Below are 27,031 nucleotides of genomic sequence, written 5' to 3' on the forward strand. Positions count from 1 at the left end.
GTGTACACTGTGCAGAGGACACAATACACTAACTGTAAATACTGTAGCTGCCTGCCTGTGGTATTAATAGGAGCAGAACAACAGCAATTATCTCCAGGTAGCTTTAGGTGCACACTGTGCAGAGGACGCACTACACTAACTGTAAATACTGTAGATGCCTGCCTGTGGTATTAATAGGATCAGAAGAACACCACTAATTTTCTTCAGGTAGCTTCAGGTGCACACTGTGCAGAGGACAGAGTGCACTAACTGTAAATACTGTAGCTGCCTGCCTGTGGTATTAATAGGAGCAGAACAACAGCAATTGTCTCCAGGTAGCTTTAGGTGCACACTGTGCAGCGGACGCACTACACTAACTGTAAATGCTGTAGCTGCCTGCCTGTGGTATTAATAGGATCAGAAGAACACTACTCATTTTCTTCAGGTAGCTTTAGGTGCACACTGTGCAGAGGACACAGTACACTAACTGTAAATACTGTAGCTGCCTGCGGTATTAATAGGAGCAGAATAACAGCAATTGCCTCCAGGTAGCTTTAGGTGCACACTGTGCAGAGGACGCAATACACTAACTGTAAATACTGTAGCTGCCTGCCTGTGGTATTCATAGGATCAGAAGAACACCACTAATTTTCTTCAGGTAGCTTTAGGTGCACACTGTGCAGGGTACGCACTACACTAAATTGTAAATACTGCAGCTGCCTGCGGTACTGTACTAATAGGATCAGAAGAACGCCACTAATTTTCTTCAGGTAGCTTTAGGTGCACACTGTGCAGAGGAAGCACTACACTAACTTGTAAATACTGCAACTGCCTGCGGTACTGTACTAATAGGATTAGAAGAACACCACTCATTTTGTTTAGGTAGCTTTAGGTGCACACTGTGCAGAGGACGCACTAAACTAACGTGCAAATACTGCAGCTGCCTGCGGTACTGTACTAATAGGATCAGAAGAACACCACTAATTTTCTTCAGGTAGCTTTAGGTACACACAGTGCAGAGGAAGCATTACACTAACTTGTAAATACTACAGCTGCCTGCAGTACCGTACTAATAGGATCAGAAGAACACCACTAATTTTCTTTAGGTAGCTTTAGGTGCACACTGTGCAGAGGACACAATACACTAACTGTAAATACTGTAGCTGCCTGCCTGTGGTATTAATAGGATCAGAAGAACACTACTCATTTTCTTCAGGTAGCTTTAGGTGCACACTGTGCAGAGGACACAGTACACTAACTGTAAATACTGTAGCTGCCTGTCTGTGGTATTAATAGGAGCAGAACAACAGCAATTATCTCCAGGTAGCTTTAGGTGCACACTGTGCAGAGGACGCACTACACTAACTGTAAATGCTGTAGCTGCCTGCCTGTGGTATTAATAGGATCAGAAGAACACTACTCATTTTCTTCAGGTAGCTTTAGGTGCACACTGTGCAGAGGACACAGTACACTAACTGTAAATACTGTAGCTGCCTGTCTGTGGTATTAATAGGAGCAGAACAACAGCAATTGCCTCCAGGTAGCTTTAGGTGCACACTGTGCAGAGGACGCAATACACTAACTGTAAATACTGTAGCTGCCTGCCTGTGGTATTCATAGGATCAGAAGAACACCACTAATTTTCTTCAGGAAGCTTTAGGTGAACACTGTACAGGGGACGCACTACACTAAATTGTAAATACTGCAGCTGCCTGCGGTACTGTACTAATAGGATCAGAAGAACGCCACTAATTTTCTTCAGGTAGCTTTAGGTGCACACTGTGCAGAGGACGCACTACACTAACTTGTAAATACTACAGCTGCCTGTGGTACTGTACAAATAGGATCAGAAAAACACCACTAATTTTCTTCAGGTAGCTTAAGGTGCACACTGTGCAGAGAACGCACTACACTAACTTGTAAATACTGCAGCTGCCTGCGGTACTGTACTAATAGGATCAGAAGAACACCACTAATTTTCTTCAGGTAGCTTTAGGTGAACACTGTGCAGAGGACGCACTACACTAACTTGTAAATACTACAGCTGCCTGTGGTACTGTACAAATAGGATCAGAAAAACACCACTAATTTTCTTCAGGTAGCTTAAGGTGCACACTGTGCAGAGGACGCACTACACTAACTGTAAATACTGTAGCTGCCTGCCTGTGGTATTCATAGGATCAGAAGAACACCACTCATTTTCTTCAGGTAGCTTTAGGTGCACACTGTGCAGAGGACGCACTACACTAACTTGTAAATACTGCAGCTGCCAGCGGTACTGTAGTAATAGGATCAGAAGAACACCACTAATTTTCTTCAGGTAGCTTTAGGTACACACAGTGCAGAGGAAGCACTACACTAACTTGTAAATACTACAGCTGCCTGCGGTACCGTACTAATAGGATCAGAAGAACACCACTAATTTTCTTTAGGCAGCTTTAGGTGCACACTGTGCAGAGGACACAATACACTAACTGTAAATACTGTAGCTGCCTGCCTGTGGTATTAATAGGAGCAGAACAACAGCAATTATCTCCAGGTAGCTTTAGGTGCACACTGTGCAGAGGACGCACTACACTAACTGTAAATACTGTAGCTGCCTGCCTGTGGTATTAATAGGATCAGAAGAACACTACTCATTTTCTTCAGGTAGCTTTAGGTGCACACTGTGCAGAGGACACAGTACACTAACTGTAAATACTGTAGCTGCCTGTCTGTGCTATTAATAGGAGCAGAACAACAGCAATTGCGTCCAGGTAGCATTAGGTGCACACTGTGCAGGGGACGCACTACACTAAATTGTAAATACTGCAGCTGCCTGCGGTACTGTACTAATAGGATCAGAAGAACGCCACTAATTTTCTTCAGGTAGCTTTAGGTGCACACTGTGCAGAGGAAGCACTAAACTAACTTGTAAATACTGCAGCTGCCTGCGGTACTGTACTAATAGGATTAGAAGAACACCACTAATTTTGTTTAGGTAGCTTTAGGTGCACACTGTGCAGAGGACGCACTAAACTAACTTGCAAATACTGCAGCTGCCTGCGGTACTGTACTAATAGGATCAGAAGAACACCACTAATTTTCTTCAGGTAGCTTTAGGTACACACAGTGCAGAGGAAGCACTACACTAACTTGTAAATACTACAGCTGCCTGCGGTACCGTACTAATAGGATCAGAAGAACACCACTAATTTTCTTTAGGTAGCTTTAGGTGCACACTGTGCAGAGGACACAATACACTAACTGTAAATACTGTAGCTGCCTGCCTGTGGTATTAATAGGAGCAGAACAACAGCAATTATCTCCAGGTAGCTTTAGGTGCTCACTGTGCAGAGGACGCACTACACTAACTGTAAATACTGTAGTTGCCTGCCTGTGGTATTAATAGGATCAGAAGAACACCACTAATTTTCTTCAGGTAGCTTCAGGTGCACACTGTGCAGAGGACAGAGTGCACTAACTGTAAATACTGTAGCTGCCTGCCTGTGGTATTAATAGGAGCAGAACAACAGCAATTGTCTCCAGGTAGCTTTAGGTGCACACTGTGCAGAGGACGCACTACATAACTGTAAATGCTGTAGCTGCCTGCCTGTGGTATTCATAGGATCAGAAGAACACCACTAATTTTCTTCAGGTAGCTTTAGGTGCACACTGTGCAGGGGACGCACTACACTAAATTGTAAATACTGCAGCTGCCTGCGGTACTGTACTAATAGGATCAGAAGAACGCCACTAATTTTCTTCAGGTAGCTTTAGGTGCTCACTGTGCAGAGGATGCACTACACTAACTTGTAAATACTGCAGCTGCCTGCGGTACTGTACTAATAGGATTAGAAGAACACCACTAATTTTGTTTAGGTAGCTTTAGGTGCACACTGTGCAGAGGATGCACTAAACTAACTTGCAAATACTGCAGCTGCCTGCGGTACTGTAGTAATAGGATCAGAAGAACACCACTAATTTTCTTCAGGTAGCTTTAGGTACACACAGTGCAGAGGAAGCACTACACTAACTTGTAAATACTACAGCTGCCTGCGGTACCGTACTAATAGGATCAGAAGAACACCACTAATTTTCTTTAGGTAGCTTTAGGTGCACACTGTGCAGAGGACACAATACACTAACTGTAAATACTGTAGCTGCCTGCCTGTGGTATTAATAGGAGCAGAACAACAGCAATTATCTCCAGGTAGCTTTAGGTGCACACTGTGCAGAGGACGCACTACACTAACTGTAAATACTGTAGCTGCCTGCCTGTGGTATTAATAGGATCAGAAGAACACCACTAATTTTCTTCAGGTAGCTTCAGGTGCACACTGTGCAGAGGACAGAGTGCACTAACTGTAAATACTGTAGCTGCCTGCCTGTAGTATTAATAGGAGCAGAACAACAGCAATTGTCTCCAGGTAGCTTTAGGTGCACACTGTGCAGAGGACGCACTACACTAACTGTAAATGCTGTAGCTGCCTGCCTGTGGTATTAATAGGATCAGAAGAACACTACTCATTTTCTTCAGGTAGCTTAAGGGGCACACTGTGCAGAGGACACAGTACACTAACTGTAAATACTGTAGCTGCCTGCCTGTGCTATTAATAGGAGCAGAACAACAGCAATTGCCTCCAGCTAGCTTTAGGTGCACACTGTGCAGGGGACGCACTACACTAAATTGTAAATACTGTAGCTGCCTGCGGTACTGTACTAATAGGATCAGAAGAACGCCACTAATTTTCTTCAGGTAGCTTTAGGTGCACACTGTGCAGAGGACGCACTACACTAACTTGTAAATACTGCAGCTGCCTGCGGTACTGTACTTATAGGATTACAAGAACACCACTAATTTTGTTTAGGTAGCTTTAGGTGCACACTGTGCAGAGGACGCACTAAACTAACTTGCAAATACTGCAGCTGCCTGCGGTACTGTACTAATAGGATCAGAAGAACACCACTAATTTTCTTCAGGTAGCTTTAGGTACACACAGTGCAGAGGAAGCACTACACTAACTTGTAAATACTACAGCTGCCTGCGGTACTGTACTAATAGGATCAGAAGAACACCACTAATTTTCTTCAGGTAGCTTTAGGTGCACATTGTGCAGAGGAAGCACTACACTAACTTGTAAATACTACAGCTGCCTGTGGTACTGTACTAATAAGATCAGAAGAACACCACTAATTTTCTTCAGGTAGCTTTAGGTGCACACTGTGCAGAGGAGGCACTACACTAACTGTAAATACTGTAGCTGCCTGCCCGTGGTATTAATAGGATCAGAAGAACACCACTAATTTTCTTCAGGTAGCTTTAGGTGCACACTGTGCAGAGGACGCGCTACACTAATTTGTAAATACTACAGCTGCCTGTGGTACTGTACTAATAGGATCAGAAGAACACCACTAATTTTCTTCAGGTAGCTTTAGGTGCACACTGTACAGAGGACGCACTACACTAACTTGTAAATACTGCAGCTGCCTGCGATGCTGTACTAATAGGATCAGAAGAACACCACTAATTTTCTTTAGGTAGCTTTAGGTGCACACTGTGCAGAGGACGCACTATACTAACTTGTAAATACTACAGCTGCCTGCGGTACTGTACTAATAGGATCAGAAGAACACCGCTAATTTTCTTCAGGTAGCTTTAGGTGCACACTTTGCAGAGGACGCACTACACTAACCTGTAAATACTACAGCTGCCTGTGGTACTGTACTAATAGGATCAGAAGAACACCACTAATTTTCTTCAGGTAGCTTTAGGTGCACACTGTGCAGAGGACGCCCCACACGAATTTGTAAATACTACAGCTGCCTGTGGTACTGTACTAATAGTATCAGAAGAACACCACTAATTTTCTTCAGGTAGCTTTAGGTGCACACTGTGCAGAGGACGCACTACACTAACTTGTAAATACTACAGATGCCTGTGGTACTGTACTAATAGGATCAAAAGAACACCACTAATTTTCTTCAGGTAGCTTTACGTGCACACCGTGCAGAGGACGCACTACACTGACTTGTAAATACTGCAGCTGCCTGCGGTACTGTATTAATAGGATCAGAAGAACACTAATTTTCTTCAGGTAGCTTTAGGTGCACACTGTGCAGAGGACGCACTACACTATCTGTAAATACTGTAGCTAATAGGACTAATAGGATCAGAAGAACACCAGCAATTTTCTTCAGGTAGCTGTAAATACTGTAAAAACACCTGCCTGCCTGTCAGTAGTAGGAAGAGAATAACAGGAACGGATCTAGCTAAACTGAATACAGTGTATATATATATATATATATATATATATATATATATTTATACACAATACACTGTAAGTGCAGCTCACTGACTTGCCTGCCTACTCTATCTAACTTAAATCAAATGACACAGTCTCTCTGTCTATCTATCTCTCTCTCAACGCCGGAACACACTACACAGGGCCGCCGTGCAGGCGGCCTTATATAGTGTGGGGCGTGTACTAAACCCCCTGAGCCATAATTGGCCAAAGCCACCCTGGCTTTGGCCAATTACGGCTCTCTGTACAGACGGTGCTGTGATTGGCCAAGCATGCGGGTCATAGTGCATGCTTGGCCAATCATCAGCCAGCAATGCAGTGCGATGCCGCAGTGAATTATGCGCCATGACGCACCACTCGAATTTGGCGCGAACGGCCCATATCGTTTGGAATTCGGCGAACGACCGAACAGGCAATGTTCGAGTTGAACATACGTTCAATTCGAACACGAAGCTCATCCCTACTGCTGGACAAGGTTTTCAGACATGCTATTTTCCTTAGTGTTTACAGGCTTCGTTCATACTGTATCTACAGCCATGGCCAAAAGTTTTGAGAATGACACAAAAAATAATTGTCACAAAGTCTCCCGCTTTTATGATGGCAATTTGCATATACTGCAGAAAGTTATGAAGAGTGATCAGATTAATTGCAATTAATTGCAAAATCCCTCTTTGCCATGAAAGATAACTTAATCCCATAAAAAACATTTCCACTGCATTTGTGAAGAAGGCTTCAGGGCGCCCAAGAAAGTCCAGGACCTTCTCCTACAACTGATTCAGTTGCGGGATCGGGGCACCACCAATGCAATGTGAGTGCATCTATACGCACAGTGAGGCGAAGACTTTTGGAGGATGGCCTGGTGTGAACAAGGGCAGCAAAGAAGGCACTTCTCTCCAGGAAAAGCATCAGGGACAGACTGATATTCTGCAAAAGGTACAGGGATTGGACTGCTGAGGACTGGGGTAAGGTTATTTTCTCTGATGAATCCCCGTTCTGATTGTTTGGGGCATCCCGGAACAAACCTTATCTGGAGAAGAAAAGGTGAGAGCTACCATCAGTCCTGTGTCATGCCAACAGTAAAGCATCCTGAGACTATTCATGTGTGTGGTTGCTTCTCAGCCAAGGGAGTGGGCTCACTCACAATTTTACAGAAGAACACAGCCATGAATAAAGAATAGTACAAAAACATCTTCCGAGAGCAACTTCTCCCAACCATCCAAAAACAATTTGGTGAGGAACAATGCCTTTTCCAGCATGATGGAGCACCTTGCCATAAGGCAAAAGTGATAACTAAGTGGCTTGGGAAACAAAACATGAAAATTTTGGGTCCATGGCCAGGAAACTCCCCAGACCTTAATACCATTGAAAACTTGTGGTCAATCCTCCAGAGACTGGTGAACCAAAAAAATCCCACAAATTCTGACAAACGCTAAGCTTTGATTATGCAAGAATGGGCTGCCATCAGTCAGGATGTGGCCCAGAAGTTGATTGACAGCATGCCAGGGTGAATTGCAGAGGTCTTGAAAAAGAAGGGTTAACACTGAAAATATTGACTCTTTGCATAAACTTAATGTAATTGTCATACAAAAGCCTTTGACACATATGACATGCTTGTAATTATACTTCAGTATACCATAGTAACATCTGACAAAAAGATCTAAAAACACTGAAGCAGCAGACTTTGTGAAAATGAAAATTTGTGTCATTCTCAAAACTTTTGGCCACAGCTGTACTATCAGCAAGGTCCATAAAGACATAAAAGAGTGAGTTTGGGGTGGAGTAACTTGACTGGCCTGCACAGAGTCCTGACCCAATAGAACATCTTTGGGATGAATTAGTGTGGAGACGGCGAGCCAGGCATTCTCATCAACATCAGTGCCTGATCTCACAAATGCGCTTCTGAAAGAATGGACAAACATTCCCATAGACACACTCCTAAACCTTGTGGACAGCCTTCCCAGAAGAGTTGAAGCTGTTATAGCTGCAAAGGTGGGCAAACTCAACATTGAACCCTACTGACTAAGACTGGGATGTCATTAAACTTGTCTCCAACAACCTGTCCCACCAAGCAGAAAACAATTACCCACAGAAACCTTCCCCACTTAACTCTTTCTCGTTTCTATTCTGCAACTGACCACCTCTATGACAAAATCTCACCCCTGTCTTAACCTGACCTGGCCAGCTCTATCTACAACAGTCCACTTTCATCCTCACTGGACTCTTTTGCTCTTATTACTACACAAAATATCAGGCCCCGACCATTACAACCCTGGCAGACTGATGACAACAGAAACCTAAAGAGACATAGCATTTACCCAATATAAATCTGCCTTCTTAAAATACAATTCCTCCCTCCACACTGCCAAACAAGCCTACTTTGTCATCCTCATTAATACTCTGTCCTCCAGTCCTCGTCATCTCTTCTCTACTTTTAACTCTCTACTTTTTCCACCACCATCTCCACCTAGTAACTCGCTCACTGTTCACGAGATTGCCAATCACTTTAAAAACAAGATTGATGCAATTTGTGTGGACATCTCCACTCACAGACATCTAACCCACTTAACATGCCCTGCGCAAATCTGCTCTCAACACTCCTCTTTTGACTTTGCTACTACAGAAGAGGTTTCTAAGTTTCTCAGAAGCCCGCCTTACCACCTGTCCCCTGGATCCTGTTCCATCACATCTACTACAGTCACCCTCTTCTTCTATCTTATGCTCCCTCACTCACATCTTCAATCTCTCCCACTCTACTGGCACCTTCCCCTCCCCTCTAAAATATGCCCTGATCACCGCCAGACTTAAAAAGCCCTCACTGGACCCCACAAGCCTGAACAACTTAAGACCCATCTCCTGGCTCCCGTTTGCGTCAAAACTTTTAGAATGCTTAGTCAACAACCTTCTTGAACCCTTAGGCTACTTTCACACTGAGGCGCGCGGGCGCTGGCGGTACAGCGGCACTAAATATAGCGCCGCTTTACCGTCATTTTAGTGGCGCAAGCGGGGCGTTTTAACCCCCCACTAGCGGCCGAAAACTCCTCTCTTTGCCTTTAAGACTCTGCTCTCTCCTGGCTTTCCTCCTACCACTCACAGCGCTCCTTCATTGTGACCTATAACTCAGTTTTCTCCTCTCCACTCCCACTACTTTCTGTAGGGCTACCTCAAAGTTCTGTCCTCTGACCTCTTCCCTTCTCCATTTACACGTCTTCCCTTGGTCTGTTAATAAACTCCCATGTATTCCAGTACCACCTCTGTGCTGACGACACACAAATCTATCACTCTACTCCTCACCTCACTCCTTCAATCTCCTCTCGTATTACTAACTTACTGACTGACATATCAACATGGATGTCACACCACTTCCTCAAGCTCAATATAATAATAAAAGGTCATATGCTTGAAAAAGGCAGGCGTCCCAATACTTTTGGTAATATATTCATTCTCTCTCTTCACTGCAGTGAAGCCTGGGCATCCGTGACGGAGCTGCCACTTGTTATGGGGGTAACCAGTACCTATAAATACTCAGCCAGTACAGTGGTCCAGCACCCCAGATGATGACTTCTAAGTCGAAACGCGTCGAAAGGATATGCTGAGACCACTGTCTTCTTTTATACAAGCGCTTGATTTTACTGCTAAACACGTGAGTGTATTTCCTTTGCTTTTTATGTAGTAAAATTTCCATACGGAGTTACACTATATGCCTTCCTCTTACTTTTAATGATGGGGCTGACTGCCTATATCTACTGAGTCCATCCATACCTTACACTTGTTCGGAGGTCCATCTGGAGGTCATATCTGGATAGAGCATCTGATCCCCTTGGTATATTATACCACAAAGCTTGATTGACTCACTAGGTGTACACCTATTTGAGTTCAATCCCTCTGGTAAGCAGCTTCTGGTGTCTTTGGTGGTGGACCTACTATTAACTGTTATTACACCATACATATTTGAAGTTAAAGACTGTCACTATATTATATCCACATGTGGTTGAGGATTATCATCACACATGACTGAAGCTTGTCACTGACTTTTTTCTTTTTTGGACATCACACGTCCAAGTTCCTCTGTTTATAGACATCACATGTCATAATAGAGGACTGCTTGGAGTATTTTTGAGCACATCATTTATTATTCACGTTTTCTGTACTCATATTATTTGTTATGGTTTATATGATCACATAAGCGCTGCACATTTCACCCAATTTGTCATTTTTGCAACTTTATCTACTGCTGTGCTGGCTGCTTTAGTTTTTTTTTGTTTTTTTTGTTTTTTTTGTTTTTGTTTTTTTTTGAGACAGCGCGGTATATATTTGTTTCTAATTTATTTATAGCATCCTCCCCAACACAAAACTCAGGCTGCTTTTATCATATGTGTTGAAGAACTTGTCAGGAGTTTTCAGGCTGATAACAGAAGAACTGGGCAGGAGACAGCTATGGGACACAGTGCTTTGAAGAGAGATAAGAAAACACTGCAGATATATGTGCCCAGCTTAAATTTCATGAATAGGGTTTACATCCACTTTAATAAAAAGTTTAAGACATCCCCAGCACTGTCATTAATGAAAAAATGTAGACGAGCAGTTACATTGCCAACATCTCTTGCTGAAAAATGCCTATGACCTGTCTGCCATAATGACTCATTGATTTCTTTCTAAGACAAACCTAGACCAAGCATGCAGAGCCAAAGGTCTGAATTAAATCTGACTGTCTAATTAGGATGCTTGTTCCATGCTAACAACTCAAAGGAGTATTAAATCCATGGTGACAATGAAATAGTAGGACGCTCCTGTATTTCCTTCAGTTCAGGTTTCCTTTATTTTTTTACTTTTTGCAGCGAGTCTGTCATCTTTGGTGATTTACTAGCGATGGACTATGTGTATACAAAATGATGCCAAGATGCAGGTTTTCTCTTTTTACAGCATTGGTACTGATTGTGTGATTAAGCCAGGCAGACTCTTCCACAAAGTAGTAGAGGAAAAGTAGAGGAAGTTGCTGTAGTGGGCTTTCTTAGTATCCATGTAACACAATGTAATCGGAAATGGTATATAATGTAATTGAAAATTCAGCGTGTTTGGCTTGTCATCGGAACAGGAGTTTAGGGAAAATCTGCCAATGGGTAACCTTTTCTGGTGACATCTGTCTAAAAGGAGATATCCCTTTGCTTTGGAGAGATCCCATCTTACTTGCTGTGTCTCTGTGATGAGAAGAGATAGTCAGAAGAATTTGGGAGATGTCTCAACACTTCCTACCCCATCCAAAACTAAAAAAAAAATACCTTTACATACACTTTAAAGCTGTGGAATATGAGTAACTGCACTTGAAAACGTATCTTTTTCTTGATAAAAATTTAGTTTTACTTTACTGTAGAGCAGGCTCAAATATTCTGGTTTAGGAGACCAGCTAACTTGCGTATTAGCAGCTCTTAACAGCTTCAGAAACATAGGCAACAGGTTATATTTAGAAATCCAAACAGCTCTACCATTAGAAAAGTTTGTGTTAAGGTCCTAGTCCTTTAAAGCTGACATTTAGCAATTTTGTTTTTGGATACAGCACCAAACACATGGTATAATGATGTGTATCCCATGTCCTGCAGGATGCTGCATCTTGCAAAAATCCCCCCTCCATGCCACCTTCCTAGCCACTGGATATTGCTCTGAGCATTTATTTTCCAGTCCCATATGAGTTCACAGCATCTACTGCTAGTGTTAAGAGTTACAGTGCTCGCCCACCTCCTTCTGCCCTCTCCACCATTCAGAGACCTCGTAAACTATTCTCCCATAATGTCACAATGTTCTCTAAATGGAGGAGGAGCAGATAAATGACAGCATGTCCACTGCCCATTTACAGAAGGCATTGCCTGGTAGTACCAGGTCTCCAAGTGGCAGAGAGCACCGAAGTGGGTGGGTGAGTGGTCCAATCAACAGCAGCTGCTGTTAACTCATACATCATTGGAAAATAGCTGCTTTTGCAGGGGTTTCCAACCTTTTGACCTTCCTGGGCCACATTGGAAGAAAAATTGTCTTGGGCCACACATAAAATACACTAAGACCCCTTTCACACTGGGGCGGTTTTCAGGCGTTTTAGCACTAGAACTGTAAAGCACCTCAAAAGCGCCTCCCATTCATTTCAGTTTGACTTTTCACACTGGGGCGGTGCGCTTCCAGGACATTAGGAAAAGTCCTGCAAGCCGCATCTTTGGGGCAGTTTGGGAGCGCTGTATACAGCACTCCCAAAATGCCCTGTCCATTGCAATTAATGGACAGTGCTTCAGAGGCACCGCAACATGGGTGCTTTTAACTACTTCTTTGGCCGCTAGTGGTGGTTAAAAGCGCCCTGCTAGTGGCCGAAAAGCGCCACTTAAACAGAGGTAAAGTGCTCCTAAAATGAGCGGTGCTTTACCGATAACGTACGGGCGGCACCAGTGTTAAAGTGGTCTAACAATAGTAACTGATGAGCAGAAAAAGTTGGACAGATCACAAGTTAACAATCACTGATATAGATAATGTACCTACTGTATCTGAGTAATATTTATATTTTAACATAAAAGTAAATTATTATAAAAGTAAAAGGGGGAAGCTTAAAACTAGTGTGATAAACGAAAGCATCAACATCTGGTTCGATGGATGTGGAGCAATTCTTAATGAATTCTCAAGATGCTCATCAGATATTTTTGTTTTTGTTTTTTGTTTGCTTCATCGGTGCAAATAGTGTCTCACAAATATAGGTGCTGCCGAAAACTGATTACATGAATAAGGTGTGATTTTGAAGAGTGGGATATTTTTCTTTGGGAAGATACAGTAAAACTTTATAAAATCCATTAAAGTGACACAGTCAAGGTTTTCTTCAGCCGCATGTGTTCGCTATGTGTAAATGCATTTTTACAAAAAAAAAAAAAAAATCAACATTTTTATGTAAGTTTATAATTTTGTGTTGGTCCGCATTCATAACTATCTTGGGCCGCATGCACCCCTGGCTTAGGGGAATATTCAGTGGCTATGAAGCTAGAATGTAGGGAGGATTTTTACGAGAAACAGCAGCCTGCAGGAGATGGGATACACACCATTATACGTAACAAATGTGTTTAGTACAGGTACCAAAAAAATAGAAAAAACTACTAAACTTCAGATTTAAGGTTGAAAAGTTTGAGTCCAGTTCAGTGCCAAACAAGGTGTAGCAGTGGGGACTGCAAAGTTCTTTGTGTAATAAGTTAAACACATCAATGTGTTGAGAAACACCAACTTTTGTGACTTAAAATGTGTTACACAGACTGTCTAACTTCAATATTCTCTTCCAAAATAAGATTTTCTGCCTTTTTGGACTATCAGATAGGTAGACTTCCAGAAAGTAGATCTTATTGAAGAAATTGACAGCTTTGTGTGTGAGTTGAAAGCAGGAGCAAATATATGAAGAATTGGAAAGAAAGGCAGAAGAGCGCAGTGCAGAGAACCTTGTGATTAAGGATGTTGTCAATACATTCTGACAGTCGGCATGTTCTGGGATTTGAGATATTTCAAATAAAGATGCTATCTCACAAGGAAAAAAAATCAACAGAGATCTAATGACTCTATCTCAAGGATTGTTTTATTTTACCTCATTTTTTGTTTCCTTATCTCAGGTAGCATTAGGATTTTAAAGTTGACAGATAAAGTGTTTGGCATTCTTTTTCTAAAGATCACTGAAAATGAACTGGAAGAGAAGAGGGTCTGCTATTATGACAGCGCAAGAAGATATTTGACGTTAATATCTAAAGCCATATCACAGTACAAACACCAACATTCTATAAGAGCAAAATACGGCAAGTCATAGCACCATATGCCAGTACACCTTTCACTGATCTCATTTCAGTGAACTGAAATCTTATCAGTGGCTATTGGTTATGGCAATTTGCATATCAGGATTTCATTATTTGCACTGTCTTATGCAATAACCCATAGTCTGCCTGGAAAGGCTGAGAAAAACAAAAGATCTAAACTGGCCTAAGGTGGATATTAAAACGTAAACAGTAAAAGTTCACCTTAGACATTAAAGAGGAAGTAAACCATCGCCATGACCATCACCTTCTGACGTCACACGACTCCAGCCAGTCGCAGAACCGGAGTCCACGGCCCCGGAAGAAAGAGCAGTGAAGATGGACGCGGCTACCAGCGGGGACATCAGGGACATCGCGGGCTTCGTTTGCAGGTAAGATTTACTTTGCAGGGAACAAAAGAGCAAGTAAAACCCATCAGGGTTTACTTCCTCTTTAAGCTCAGTCTCTGCCTGGAAGTGTCAGAGCTTTTCCTGTCAGAATGGCCAAGGATTTGGCTGCATGGCCAGTGTTTTGGGGGCTTCGGTTACCTGTTCTGGTAACCACCCAAAATTTGCAATTTTCTTTCATATTCAATCTCGGTGATTACAGTAAATGAGTCAAATAGAATGAATTAATAAAGTATATTAATGAAGCTCTCATCTCATACCTTTTCAGAACAATATGGTCCCCTAGTGCTACCCGGGGCACCACTTCTAGTCTCCCCACATCCTGGACCATCATTCCATAATGCTGTATCTGGGAACAAGTGACCTATCAGCAGGTGGGGGGTAGGCTATGGCTATGAATAAGCACACTGCAGTAGAGCAGCAGACAGTCAAGGGGGGCCTGGCTATGATAAAGTTATTGGATAGCATCTTATGATTCTGCCATCAGTAACCAGATGAAGGACCCATTCTGATCATACACGTAACAATATATCATCATCAATATAACAATATATAGATCAGTATAGGTTTCATCATTTTACATTTTCTTTAACTAGGAAACAGTTGCCTAACAAAATATAAAAAAAAAGTTTTGCCAAATGTCGGATCATTATATTCGATTAGAACAATTGTTTATTGATCAAACCACACATTTAGAGAAGTCGATTTCTGAAAATATGATTTTTTTTAATGTTTATTTTGTCTATTTTTTTAAGGCTGCTGTGAAGTATAGGTGGTAGGGGGCATATAAATAAATAATTTGAAATGTAATTCTAAAAACAACACAGATGCATGAATTACCAATATATCTTATCCTTGTGGATGTTTCAATTTTAGCTGCCTAGGCACTGATTACAATTTTTCTTTGAATGAATTATAATTTGGGCAGCCTAAAATAAAACTAGTCAGGTATTTTAATTGTGCAGGTTTAGTTATGAAACATTTATATTTGTTTAGTTTTACTAGTTGTTTGTCATCTTTCTGGCATCACAAGGTTGGTTTATGCTGCGTACACACGGGCGGACTTTTCGACCGGACTGGTTTGACGGTCTTTCCGACGGACTTCTGACAGACTTTCAAACGAACGGACTTGCCTACACACGATCAACCAAAGTCAGATGGATTCGTACATGATGACGTACGACTGGACTAAAATAAGGAAGTTGATAGCCAGTAGCCAATAGCTGCCCTAGCGTCGGTTTTTGTCCGTCGGACTAGCATACAGACGAGCGGATTTTTCGACTGGACTCGAGTCCATCGGAAAGATTTGAAACATGTTTTATTTCTAGGTCTGTTGGACTTTTGGGAAAAAAAAGTCCGCTGGAGCCAACACACGATAGAATTGTCCGGTCCGCCGGACCACGTCTGCCGGAAAGTCCGCTCGTGTGTACGCAGCATTACAGTTACTAAGGGCTCGTTACACTTTTGGCAGCCCTCCTCACCTCTCTAAAAAAGCGATCGCCTTTCAGAGGATTGTTGACAGGTGTCTGTGAGTCGATATGTTACATCGTCATATTTGCTTTAAAGTGATATTAACCACTTGCTGCCAGTATATGGCGGCAATGTGGCACTGCTGCACTGGATCACGTACCTAGTACATGATCCGACACTTCCAGATCTGGGCCGTGGATGCGCGCCGCTGGCAGCCTGCTTCCGCTGTGATTAAACACAGCGTCAAATGATCGGTGGGTACTGTGGACTCGATGTCCGCCGACACCCGCTGATCTTTCGGAAAACACAGGCAGAATGTGCAGTCTGCCTATGTAAACAAAGCAGATCCCCGTTCTGTCAGGAGAGAAAGAAAAGCAGGAACATGGATCAGTGACTTCACCTAGTAAAAGCACCTCCCGCACAGTACACAAGCACTGGCTAGGAACACATTTAAACCTTTGATCTCCCCTGATGTTAACCCCTTCCCAGTCAGTGCCATAAGTACAGTGACAGTGCAAACTTTTTAGCACTGATCACTGTAATAATGTCATTGGTCCCCAAAAAGTGTCAAAAGTGTCAGTTAGTGTGCAAATTGTCCACCGCAATATCGCAGTCCTGTTATAAGTCGCTGATCGCCGCCATTACTAGTAAAATAAATAAAAAATAAATAAAAATATCCCATAGTTTGTAGAGGCTATAACTTTTGTGCAAACCAATCAATATATACACTTATTGGCATTTCTTTTACCAAAAATATGTAGCAGAATACATATTGGCCAGTGGCGTTGCTAGACGGGGGCGGGGGGTGCGGTCCGCACCGGGTGCCACCCACTAGAGGGGTGACACCATCCCGAGCAGGGACGATCCTGGATGGGGTGCAGTGCACCCAGGCGCCACAGAGGTGGGGGCGCTGAAGCGCCAGAGTGCTCCCCTCCCTTCTCCTCTTCCTTGTCCGTAGGCGGCTCTCTGCTGATCGCCGCCTCGACCTGCCGAGTGTCGAAGCCCATCCCCCGTCCCTCCTCCCTCCTCCTGTCAGAGGAGGAGAGCGAAATTAGATCGGAGCGGCTGTCTCTGTGTGAGAGACCAGCCGCGCAATGACGTGACTGACGTCACTGGGGGGGGCGTGCCCAACGTGTTCCACTTCAGACAGTTCTCCTCCTCCGACCTCCCTGACGCATGCTTCCCAAGCCTGACACACTTCACCCGGGCGGCGCGGCTGCATACTGTCCTCTCCTCTCCAGCTGCCGCCCGGGTGTTTTAAGTTAACCTAATGTGGGGGGGGGGTGGTTTGTCCTGGGGGTCTATAGTAATGTAGGGGGAGGGGTTTGTCCTGGGGGGTCTATAGTAATGTAGGGGGGGTGGTTTGTCCTGGGGGGGTCTATACTAATGTAGGGGGGGTGGTTTGTCCTGGGGGGTCTATAGTAATGTAGGGGGGGTGGTTTGTCCTGGGAGGTCTATAGTAATGTAGGGGGGGGTGGTTTGTCCTGGGGGGATCTATACTAATGTAGGGGGGTGGTTTGTCCTGGGGGGTCTATAGTAATGTAGGGGGGGTGGTTTGTCCTGGGGGGGTCTATACTAATGTAGGGGGAGGGGTTTGTCCTGGGGGTCTATAGTAATGTAGGGGGGGTGGTTTGTCCTGGGGGGGTCTATAGTAATGTAGGGGGGGTGGTTTGTCCTGGGGGGGTCTATACTAATGTAGGGGGAGGGGTTTGTCCTGGGGGATCTATAGTAATGTAGGGGGGGTGGTTTGTCCTGGGGGGGTCTATAGTAATGTAGGTGGGGGTGGTTTGTCCTGGGGGTCTATACTAATGTAGGGGGGGTGGTTTGTCCTGGGGGGGTCTATACTAATGTAGGGGGGGTGGTTTGTCCTGGGGGGTCTATACTAATGTAGGGGGGGTGGTTTGTCCTGGGGGGGTCTATAGTAATGTAGGGGGGGTGGTTTGTCCTGGGAGGTCTATAGTAATGTAGGGGGGGGTGGTTTGTCCTGGGGGGATCTATACTAATGTAGGGGGGTGGTTTGTCCTGGGGGGTCTATAGTAATGTAGGGGGGGTGGTTTGTCCTGGGGGGGTCTATACTAATGTAGGGGGAGGGGTTTGTCCTGGGGGTCTATAGTAATGTAGGGGGGGTGGTTTGTCCTGGGGGGTCTATAGTAATGTAGGGGGGGGTGGTTTGTCCTGGGGGGGTCTATACTAATGTAGGGGGAGGGGTTTGTCCTGGGGGATCTATAGTAATGTAGGGGGGGTGGTTTGTCCTGGGGGGGTCTATAGTAATGTAGGTGGGGGTGGTTTGTCCTGGGGGTCTATACTAATGTAGGGGGGGTGGTTTGTCCTGGGGGGGTCTATACTAATGTAGGGGGGGGTGGTTTGTCCTGGGGGGTCTATACTAATGTAGGGGGAGGGGTTTGTCCTGGGGGGGTCTATAGTAATGTAGGGGGGTGGTTTGTCTTGGGGGGTCTATACTAATGTAGGGGGGTGGTTTGTCCTGGGGTCTATACTAATGTAGGGGGGGTGGTTTGTCCTGGGGGGGTCTATACTAATGTAGGGGGGGTGGTTCGTCCTGGGGGGGTCTATACTAATGTAGGGGGAGGGGTTTGTCCTGGGGGGGTCTATAGTAATGTAGGGGGGTGGTTTGTCTTGGGGGGTCTATACTAATGTAGGGGGGTGGTTTGTCCTGGGGGGGGTCTATACTAATGTAAGGAGGGGTGGTTTGTTCTGGGGGTGGTCTATACTAATGTAAGGAGGGGTGGTTTGTTCTGGGGGTGGTCTATACTAATGTAGGGGGGTGGTTTCGTCCTGGGGGGGTCTATACTAATGTAAGGAGGGGTGGTTTGTTCTCGGGGTGGTCTATACTAATGTAGGGGGGTGGTTTGTCCTGGGGGGTCTGTACTAATGCAGGGGGTGGTTTGTCGGGGGATCTGTACTAATAGGGCGGGGTGGTTTGTCCTGGGGGGTCTGTACTAATGCAGGGGGTGGTTTGTCGGGGGATCTGTACTAATAGGGCGGGGTGGTTTGTTCTGGGGGGGTCTGTACTAATGCAGGGGGGTGGTTTGTCGGGGGATCTGTACTAATAGAGGGGGGTGGTTTGTTCTGGGGGGGTCTGTACTAATAGAGGGGGGTGGTTTGTTTGGGGGGGGTCTGTACTAATAGAGGGGGGGTGATTTGTTATGGGGGGTCTGTACTAATGGAGGGGGGTGATTTGTTATGGGGGGTCTGTACTAATAGAGGGGGGTGGTTTGTCCTGAGGGGGTCTATACTGATGGGAGGTCTGTACTGAGAGAGGGGTTTATACTTAGTGGGGGGTCTGCACTTAGTGGAGGGGGGGTCTGTACTGAGGGGCGACTATAGTTGGTGGAGGGGGTGACACCATGTTTTACCGCACTGGGTGACACCAACCCTAGTGACGCCACTGATATTGGCCTAAATTGATGAAGAAATTAGATTTTTTCAATTTTTTTTATTGGACATGTTTAATAGCAGAAAGTAAAAAATATTGTTTTTTTTTTCAAAATCGTTGGTCTTTTATTTAGCGCAAAAAATAAAAAACACAGAGGTGATCAAATACCGCCAAAAAAAATCTCTCTTTGTGGGAAAAAAAGGACATGCATTTTATTTGGGTACAGTGTCGCACGACTACGCAATTGTCAGTTAAAGTAACTTGGTGCCACATCACATTTTTAGATAAACCTGTTATACTCACCTGCTCTGTGAAGTGTTTTTTTCACAGAGCAGCCGAGATCTCGGACCCACGGCCAGCACTCCTGGCCCCTCCCTCCTGCCAATAGCCCCCAGAACAAACAGCTTGCTCTGGGGGCATCCAAGCTCGCTCGCTCCCGAGCAGGTTGCAGGGCAGTTGTGATGTAGCCCCTTAAATGCATCATGTTCATTGGTGGTACTTTATGCCGAACATGAAATGGGTATAAATTTTGCTTGTGCATATGTAAAACCCAACTTGATCTGGCCCCTAATCCTTACTGTCACATTTGAATCTCAGGCAGTTCTGACAAGAAAACCTTTGCCACTTTTTGATAGTACTAAAGTTTTCAAACCTCCTGCATAATCCAATTGGACATTGTAATCATATGAAATTTTTATCATTTTTTGGGACAGATAGAGCTCACTTTTGGTGGTACTGTATATAATCATTACTGGGTTTTTTACTTTTTGCTAAACAAATGAAAACAGAATGAAAATTTTGAAAAAAAGTGTAGATGTCCCCTTTCACACTTGCCAGTTACCGGCATGCCTCACCTCACGCTGTGATAGCATGAGGAAAGGAATGCTGATAACCGGCAAGTGTGTTTACATCGTGACCAGCTGTGATTGGACACAGGTGATCACGTGGTAAAGGGACGCTGTGATTGGCTCTGTGTCCGAAGCTGTGTCCGAAAGAGTGCGCCGGATCACAGAGCATGCCGGTTGAGCGCTGCAGCGGGCACACGGGGGGATGCGGTTCTGGGAGGATGTCAATAAGCGCTCCCAGAACTGGGTGGCCATGCTGTAGCTGTCATTCAAGATGATCTGATTGTGGATTGATTGCAGCCCGAAGGCAGGTTGTGGTAGAGAGCACTAGGAGCAGAAGTACTACGGAAGGTGTATAGTGCATGACTCAGGTTCCCCAGTGGCAGGGGTAACAGAGCCAAACCCCAAATAAAGCAGGACCTAGGTTCAATCCCAGGCACGTGACAAGTTCCATGAACCAAACATGAATTAATTGGTGCCCTGTAAAAAGTGTGAAATCAAAACATTCAAAAAAAGAGTTCAAGGTATCCAAAACTCTATGTAACAATGCACTCCTAGGTGAATGCCACTGTCCCCTTAAAGAAAAAGTCCAGATAAAGCTTGTTTGGGTGGACTTCTCCTATGAATCACAGGAATGCAATTCGTTTTGCACTCCTGTCACCCGTTTTCAGCAGAGAGCGGCCTCTCAGTCCTCCCATACTGGCAGAGGCGCCTGTGGTTTCCCTTAGCAATCCATCTCAGTGTCCTCCATCCAATCAAGATCCCGTTCATACCTCACCTTCTAGCTCAGGGGAGGTATGTGCAACCGGCCCCTCACAGGTTGAATCTTCAAGCTTGGAAGTTGAAAGGCAAAGGTTTCGCTCTTTAGGCTGCTCATCAGAAGTAATCTCAACTCTCCTGAAAGTCAGAAGGCCCTCAACAAATAAAGTATACACCAAAATCAGGGACAAATTCAAAATGTATGCAGTTGGAAAGGGTGCTGACCCTGGTATACCTTCAGCTTCCCTTCTCTTAGATTTTCTGCAAGCAGGTTTGGATCTTGGCTTTGGTTTAAGTTCCCTTAATTTTCAAGTCACAGCAATTTTGGCAGCTACAGATAAGAAGTGGGTAGAGGACACACTTGTAGTCCAATTCTTCAAGGCTACAAAGAAGATTTGCCCACCTACTAAACAAACATTCCCTGCATGGGACCTTTCCCTTATCCTAGAAGTTCTGTTGGCTCAACCTTTCGTTCCAACGGAGTCTGCTTTTTTAACCACTTCAGCCCCGGGAGGATTTACCCCCTTAACGACCAGGCCATTTTTTGTGATATGGCACTGCGTTGTATTAACTGACAATTGCACGGTTGTGCGATGTTGTACCCAAACAAAATTGATGTCCTCTTTTTCCCACAAATAGAGCATTCTTTTGGTGATATTTGATCACCTCTGGGGTTTTTATTTTTTGCGCTATAAACAAAAAAAGAGCAACAATTTTGAAAAAAAACAAAACATTTTTTTTACTTTCTGCTATAATACATATCCCCCCAAAAAATGTAAAAAAACACATTTCTTCTTCAGTTTAGATTTTTAGCGGGACTGCGCCATTGTGGTGGACAAATCTGACTCTAAGTGACACTTTTTGGGGACCAGTGACACCAATACAGTGATCAGTGCTAAAAAAAAATGCACTGATCAATGTATAAATTACACTGGCAGGGAAGGGGTTAACACTAGGGGCAATCAAAGGGTTAACTGTGTTCCCTCAGTGTGTGTTTTAACTGTGTGGAGGGTGGGCTCACTGGGACAACAAAGAGATCGCTGTTCCTGATTACTAGGAACAGCCGATCTCAGTGTTGTCCCCTGTCAGAATAGGGATCTGCCTTGTTTACATAGGCAGATCCCCGTTCTGCCTCTCTGTGGAGCGATCGCGGGTGACCGGCAGACATAGAGTCCACCGGATCCGCGCATGTGCTCCCTTGGCGTGGTCAAGTTTCTGCAGCAAGGAGACCAGACACATAGCTACACATAGAAACTGTGACCAAACAAATAAGGTATATGCAGTTGTGCTCATAAGTTTAAATACCCTGGCAGAATTTATGATTTCTTGGCTATTTTTCAGATAATATGAATGATAACACAAAAACTTTTCTTTCACTCATGGTTAGTGTTTGGCTGAAGCCATTTATTATCAATCAACTGCGTTTACTCTTTTTAAATCATAATGGCAGCAGAAACTACCCAAATTACACTGATCAAAAGTTTACATACACCAGTTCTTAATACAGTGTATTGCCCCCTTTAACATCAATGACAGCTTTAGGTCTTTTGTGGTATTTGTGGATGAGGCTCTTTATCTTCTCAGATGGTAAAGCTGCCCATTCCTCTTGGCAAAAAGCCTCCAGTTTCTGTAAATTCTTGGGCTGTCTTGCATGAACTGCATGTTTGAGATCTCCCCAGAGTGACTCAATGATATTGAGGTCAGGAGACTGAGATGGCCACTCCAGGACCTTCACTTTATTTTGCTGTAGCCAATGACAGGTCGACTTGGCCTTGTGTTTTGGATCATTGTCATGTTGGAATGTCCAAGTACGTCCCATGCGCAGCTTCCTGGCTGATAAATGCAAATGTTCCTCCAGTATTTTTTGATAACATCCTGCATTCACCTTGCCAACAATTTTGACAAAATTTCCTGTGCCTTTGTAGCTTACACATCCCAAAACATCAGCGATCCACCTTTGTGTTTCACAGTAGGAATGGTGTATTTTCATCATAGGCCTTGTTGACCAAATGTAGCATCTATGGTTTTGGCCAAAAAGCTCAATTTTGGTCTCATCACTCCAAATGACTTTGTGCCAGAAGGTTTGAGGCTTGTCTCTGTGCTGTTTGGCGTATTGTAACCAGGATACTTTGTGGCATTTGCGTAGTAATGGCTTTCTTCTGGCGACTCAACCATGCAGCCCATCTTTCTTCGAGTGCCTCCTTATTGTGCATCTTGAAACAGCCACACCACATGTTTTCACGGAGTCCTGTATTTCACCTGAAGTTATTTGTGGGTTTTTCTTTGCATCCCAAACAATTTTCCTGGCAGTTGTGACTGAAATCTCAGTTGGTCTACCTGACGTGGTTTGCTTTCAACAGAACCCCTCATTTTCCACTTCTTGATTAGAGTTTGAACACTGCTGATTGGCATTCTCGATTCCTTGGATATCTTTTTATATCCCTTTCCTGTTTTATACAGTTCAACTTCCTTTTCCCACAGATCCTTTGACAATTCTTTTGCTTTCCCCATGACTCAGAATCCAGAAACGTCAGTGCAGCACAATATGCAAGGGTCTGTCTGGAGTCCAGAAACGCATTGGCCTTTAATACACACACACTAATTACAAGCAAACAGATTACAGGTGAGAATGGTTATCTTTAATAGCCATTCAAACCCCTTTGTGTCAACTTGTGTGCATGTTATCAGGCCAAAATCACCAGGGTATGTAAACTTTTGATCAGGGTCATTTGGGTAGTTTCTGTTGTCATTATGATTTAAAAAGAGTAAACACAGTTGATTGATAATAAATGGCTTCAGTCAAACACTAACCATGAATGAAAGAAATGTTTTTGTGTTATCATTCATATTCTCTGAAAAATCGCCAAGAAATCATAAATTCTGCCAGGGTATGTAAACTTATGAGCACAACTGTATCCTTAACCACTTGCCGACCGCCTAACGTATATATACGTCGGCAGAATGGCACGGGCAGGCAGAATCACGTACCTGTACGTGATCTGCCTCCCGCGGGCGGGGGGTCCGATCGGACCCCCCCCCGGTGCCATCGGCGGTCGGCATCTGACTGGGAGCGTCGGGAGGCGAGGGGGAGACCATCCGATCGTGGCCCCCCCCTCGCGATCGCTCCCAGCCAATGGGAATCCTCCTCTGCCTGTGTGTAGTTTCACACAGGCAGAGGATGTGATGTCATCTCTCCTCGGTCTGGCAGTTTCCGTCCAGCGCCGAGGGGAGATGACATGTAAGTCCACACAACACAAACACACACAGTAGAACATGCCAGGCATACTTTACACCCCCGATCCCCCCCCGATCGCCCCCCCGATCCCCCCCCAATCACCCCCCCCCCTGTCACAAACTGACATTAGCAGTATTTTTTTTTTTTTTCTGATTACTGCATAGTGTCAGTTTGTGACAGTTACAGTGTTAGGGCAGTGAGTATTACCCCCCTTTAGGTCTAGGATACCCCCCTAATAAAGTTTTAACCCCTTGATCACCCCCTGTCACCAGTGTCACTAAGCGATCATTTTTCTGATCGCTGTATTAGTGTCGCTGGTGACGCTAGTTAGAGACGTAAATATTTAGGTTCGCCGTCAGCGTTTTATAGCGACAGGGACCCCCATATACTATCTAATAAAGGTTTTAACCCCTTGATTGCCCCCTAGTTAACCCTTTCACCACTGATCACCGTATAACTGTTACGAGTGACGCTGGTTAGTTCGTTTATTTTTTATAGTGTCAGGGCACCCGCCGTTTATTACCGAATAAAGGTTTAGCCCCCTGATCGCCCGGCGGTGATATGCGTCGCCCCAGGCAGCGTCAGATTAGCGCCAGTACCGCTAACACCCACGCACGCAGCATACGCCTCCCTTAGTGGTATAGTATCTGTACGGATCAATATCTGATTCAATCAGATCTATACTAGCGTCCCCAGCAGTTTAGGGTTCCCGAAAACGCAGTGTTAGCGGGATCAGCCCAGATACCCGCTAGCACCTGCGTTTTGCCCCTCTGCCCGGCCCACCCAAGTGCAGTATCGATCGATCACTGTCACTTACAAAACACTAAACGCATAACTGCAGCGTTCGCATAGTCAGGCCTGATCCCTGCGATCGCTAACAGTTTTTTTGGTAGCGTTTTGGTGAACTGGCAAGCACCAGCCCCAGGCAGCGTCAGATTAGCGCCAGTACCGCTAACACCCACGCACGCACCGTACACCTCCCTTAGTGGTATAGTATCTGATCGGATCAATATCTGATCTGATCAGATCTATACTAGCGTCCCCAGCAGTTTAGGGTTCCCACAAACGCAGTGTTAGCGGGATCAGCCCAGATACCTGCTAGCACCTGCGTTTTGCCCCTCCGCCCGGCCCAGCCCAGCCCACCCAAGTGCAGTATCGATCGATCACTGACACTTACAAAACACTAAACGCATAACTGCAGCGTTCGCAGAGTCAGGCCTGATTCCTGCGATCGCTAACAGTTTTTCTGGTAGCGTTTTGGTGAACTGGCAAGCACCAGCCCCAGGCAGCGTCAGGTTAGCGCCAGTACCGCTAACACCCACGCACGCAGCATACGCCTCCCTTAGTGGTATAGTATCTGATCGGATCAATATCTGATCTGATCAGATCTATACTAGCGTCCCCAGCAGTTTAGGGTTCCTACAAACGCAGTGTTAGCTGGATCAGCCCAGATACCTGCTAGCACCTGCGTTTTGCCCCTCCGCCCGGCCCAGCCCACCCAAGTGCAGTATCGATCGATCACTGTCACTTACAAAACACTAAACGCATAACTGCAGCGTTCGCAGAGTCAGGCCTGATCCTTGCGATCGCTAACAGTTTTTTTGGTAGCGTTTTGGTGAACTGGCAAGCACCAGCGGCCTAGTACACCCCGGTCGTAGTCAAACCAGCACTGCAGTAACACTTGGTGACGTGGCGAGTCCCATAAGTGCAGTTCAAGCTGGTGAGGTGGCAAGCACAAATAGTGTCCCGCTGCCACCAAGAAGACAAACACAGGCCCATCGTGCCCATAGTGCCCTTCCTGCTGCATTCGCCAATCCTAATTGGGAACCCACCGCTTCTGCAGCGCCCGTACTTCCCCCATTCACATCCCCAACCAAATGCAGTCGGCTGCATGAGAGGCATTTTCTTTATGTCCTCCCGAGTACCCCTACCCAACGAACCCCCAAAAAAGATGTCGTGTCTGCAGCAAGCGCGGATATAGACGTGACACCAGCTATTATTGTCCCTCCTGTCCTGACAATCCTGGTTTTTGCATTGGTGAATATTTTGAACGCTACCATGCACTAGTTGAGTATTAGCGTAGGGTACAGCATTGCACAGACTAGGCACACTTTCACAGGGTCTCCCAAGATGCCATCGCATTTTGAGAGACCCGAACCTGGAACCGGTTACAGTTATAAAAGTTAGTTACAAAAAAAAGTGTAAAAAAAAAAAAAAAAAAAAAAACACATACAAAAATATAAAATAAAAAAAAAATAGTTGTCGTTTTATTGTTCTTTCTCTCTCTATTCTCTCTCTATTGTTCTGCTCTTTTTTACTGTATTCTATTCTGCAATGTTTTATTGTTATTATGTTTTATCATGTTTGCTTTTCAGGTATGCAATTTTTTATACCTTACCGTTTACTGTGCTTTATTGTTAACCATTTTTTTGTCTTCAGGTACGCCATTCACGACTTTGAGTGGTTATACCAGAATGATGCCTGCAGGTTTAGGTATCATCTTGGTATCATTCTTTTCAGCCAGCGGTCGGCTTTCATGTAAAAGCAATCCTAGCGGCTAATTAGCCTCTAGACTGCTTTTACAAGCAGTGGGAGGGAATGCCCCTCCCCCCCCAACGTCTTCCGTGTTTTTCTCTGGCTCTCCTGTCTCAACAGGGAACCTGAAAATGCAGCCGGTGATTCAGCCAGCTGACCATAGAGCTGATCAGAGACCAGAGTGGCTCCAAACATCTCTATGGCCTAAGAAACCGGAAGCTACGAGCATTTTATGACTTAGATTTCGCCGGATGTAAACAGCGCCACTGGGAAATTGGGAAAGCATTTTATCACACCGATCTTGGTGTGGTCAGATGCTTTGAGGGCAGAGGA

General features: G+C 44.7%; 1 long non-coding RNA gene across 2 annotated transcripts in view; it reads left to right on the forward strand.

Moving 5' to 3' along the window:
- Nucleotides 1–27,031, forward strand: part of LOC141135988 (uncharacterized) — a 450,576-nt gene that overhangs the window by 22,997 nt on the left and 400,548 nt on the right. The window contains exon 2 of one of the 2 annotated variants that reach the window (XR_012243661.1): nucleotides 9,722–9,903. The exons of the other annotated variant lie outside the window; for it this stretch is intronic. This is a non-coding gene — a long non-coding RNA (uncharacterized lncRNA). The remainder of the gene's footprint in view (nucleotides 1–9,721; nucleotides 9,904–27,031) is intronic. 2 annotated transcript variants of the gene reach the window in all.

The sequence above is a fragment of the Aquarana catesbeiana genome, linkage group LG01 (genome assembly GCF_042186555.1).
Source record: "Aquarana catesbeiana isolate 2022-GZ linkage group LG01, ASM4218655v1, whole genome shotgun sequence".
Lineage (NCBI taxonomy): Eukaryota > Metazoa > Chordata > Amphibia > Anura > Ranidae > Aquarana > Aquarana catesbeiana.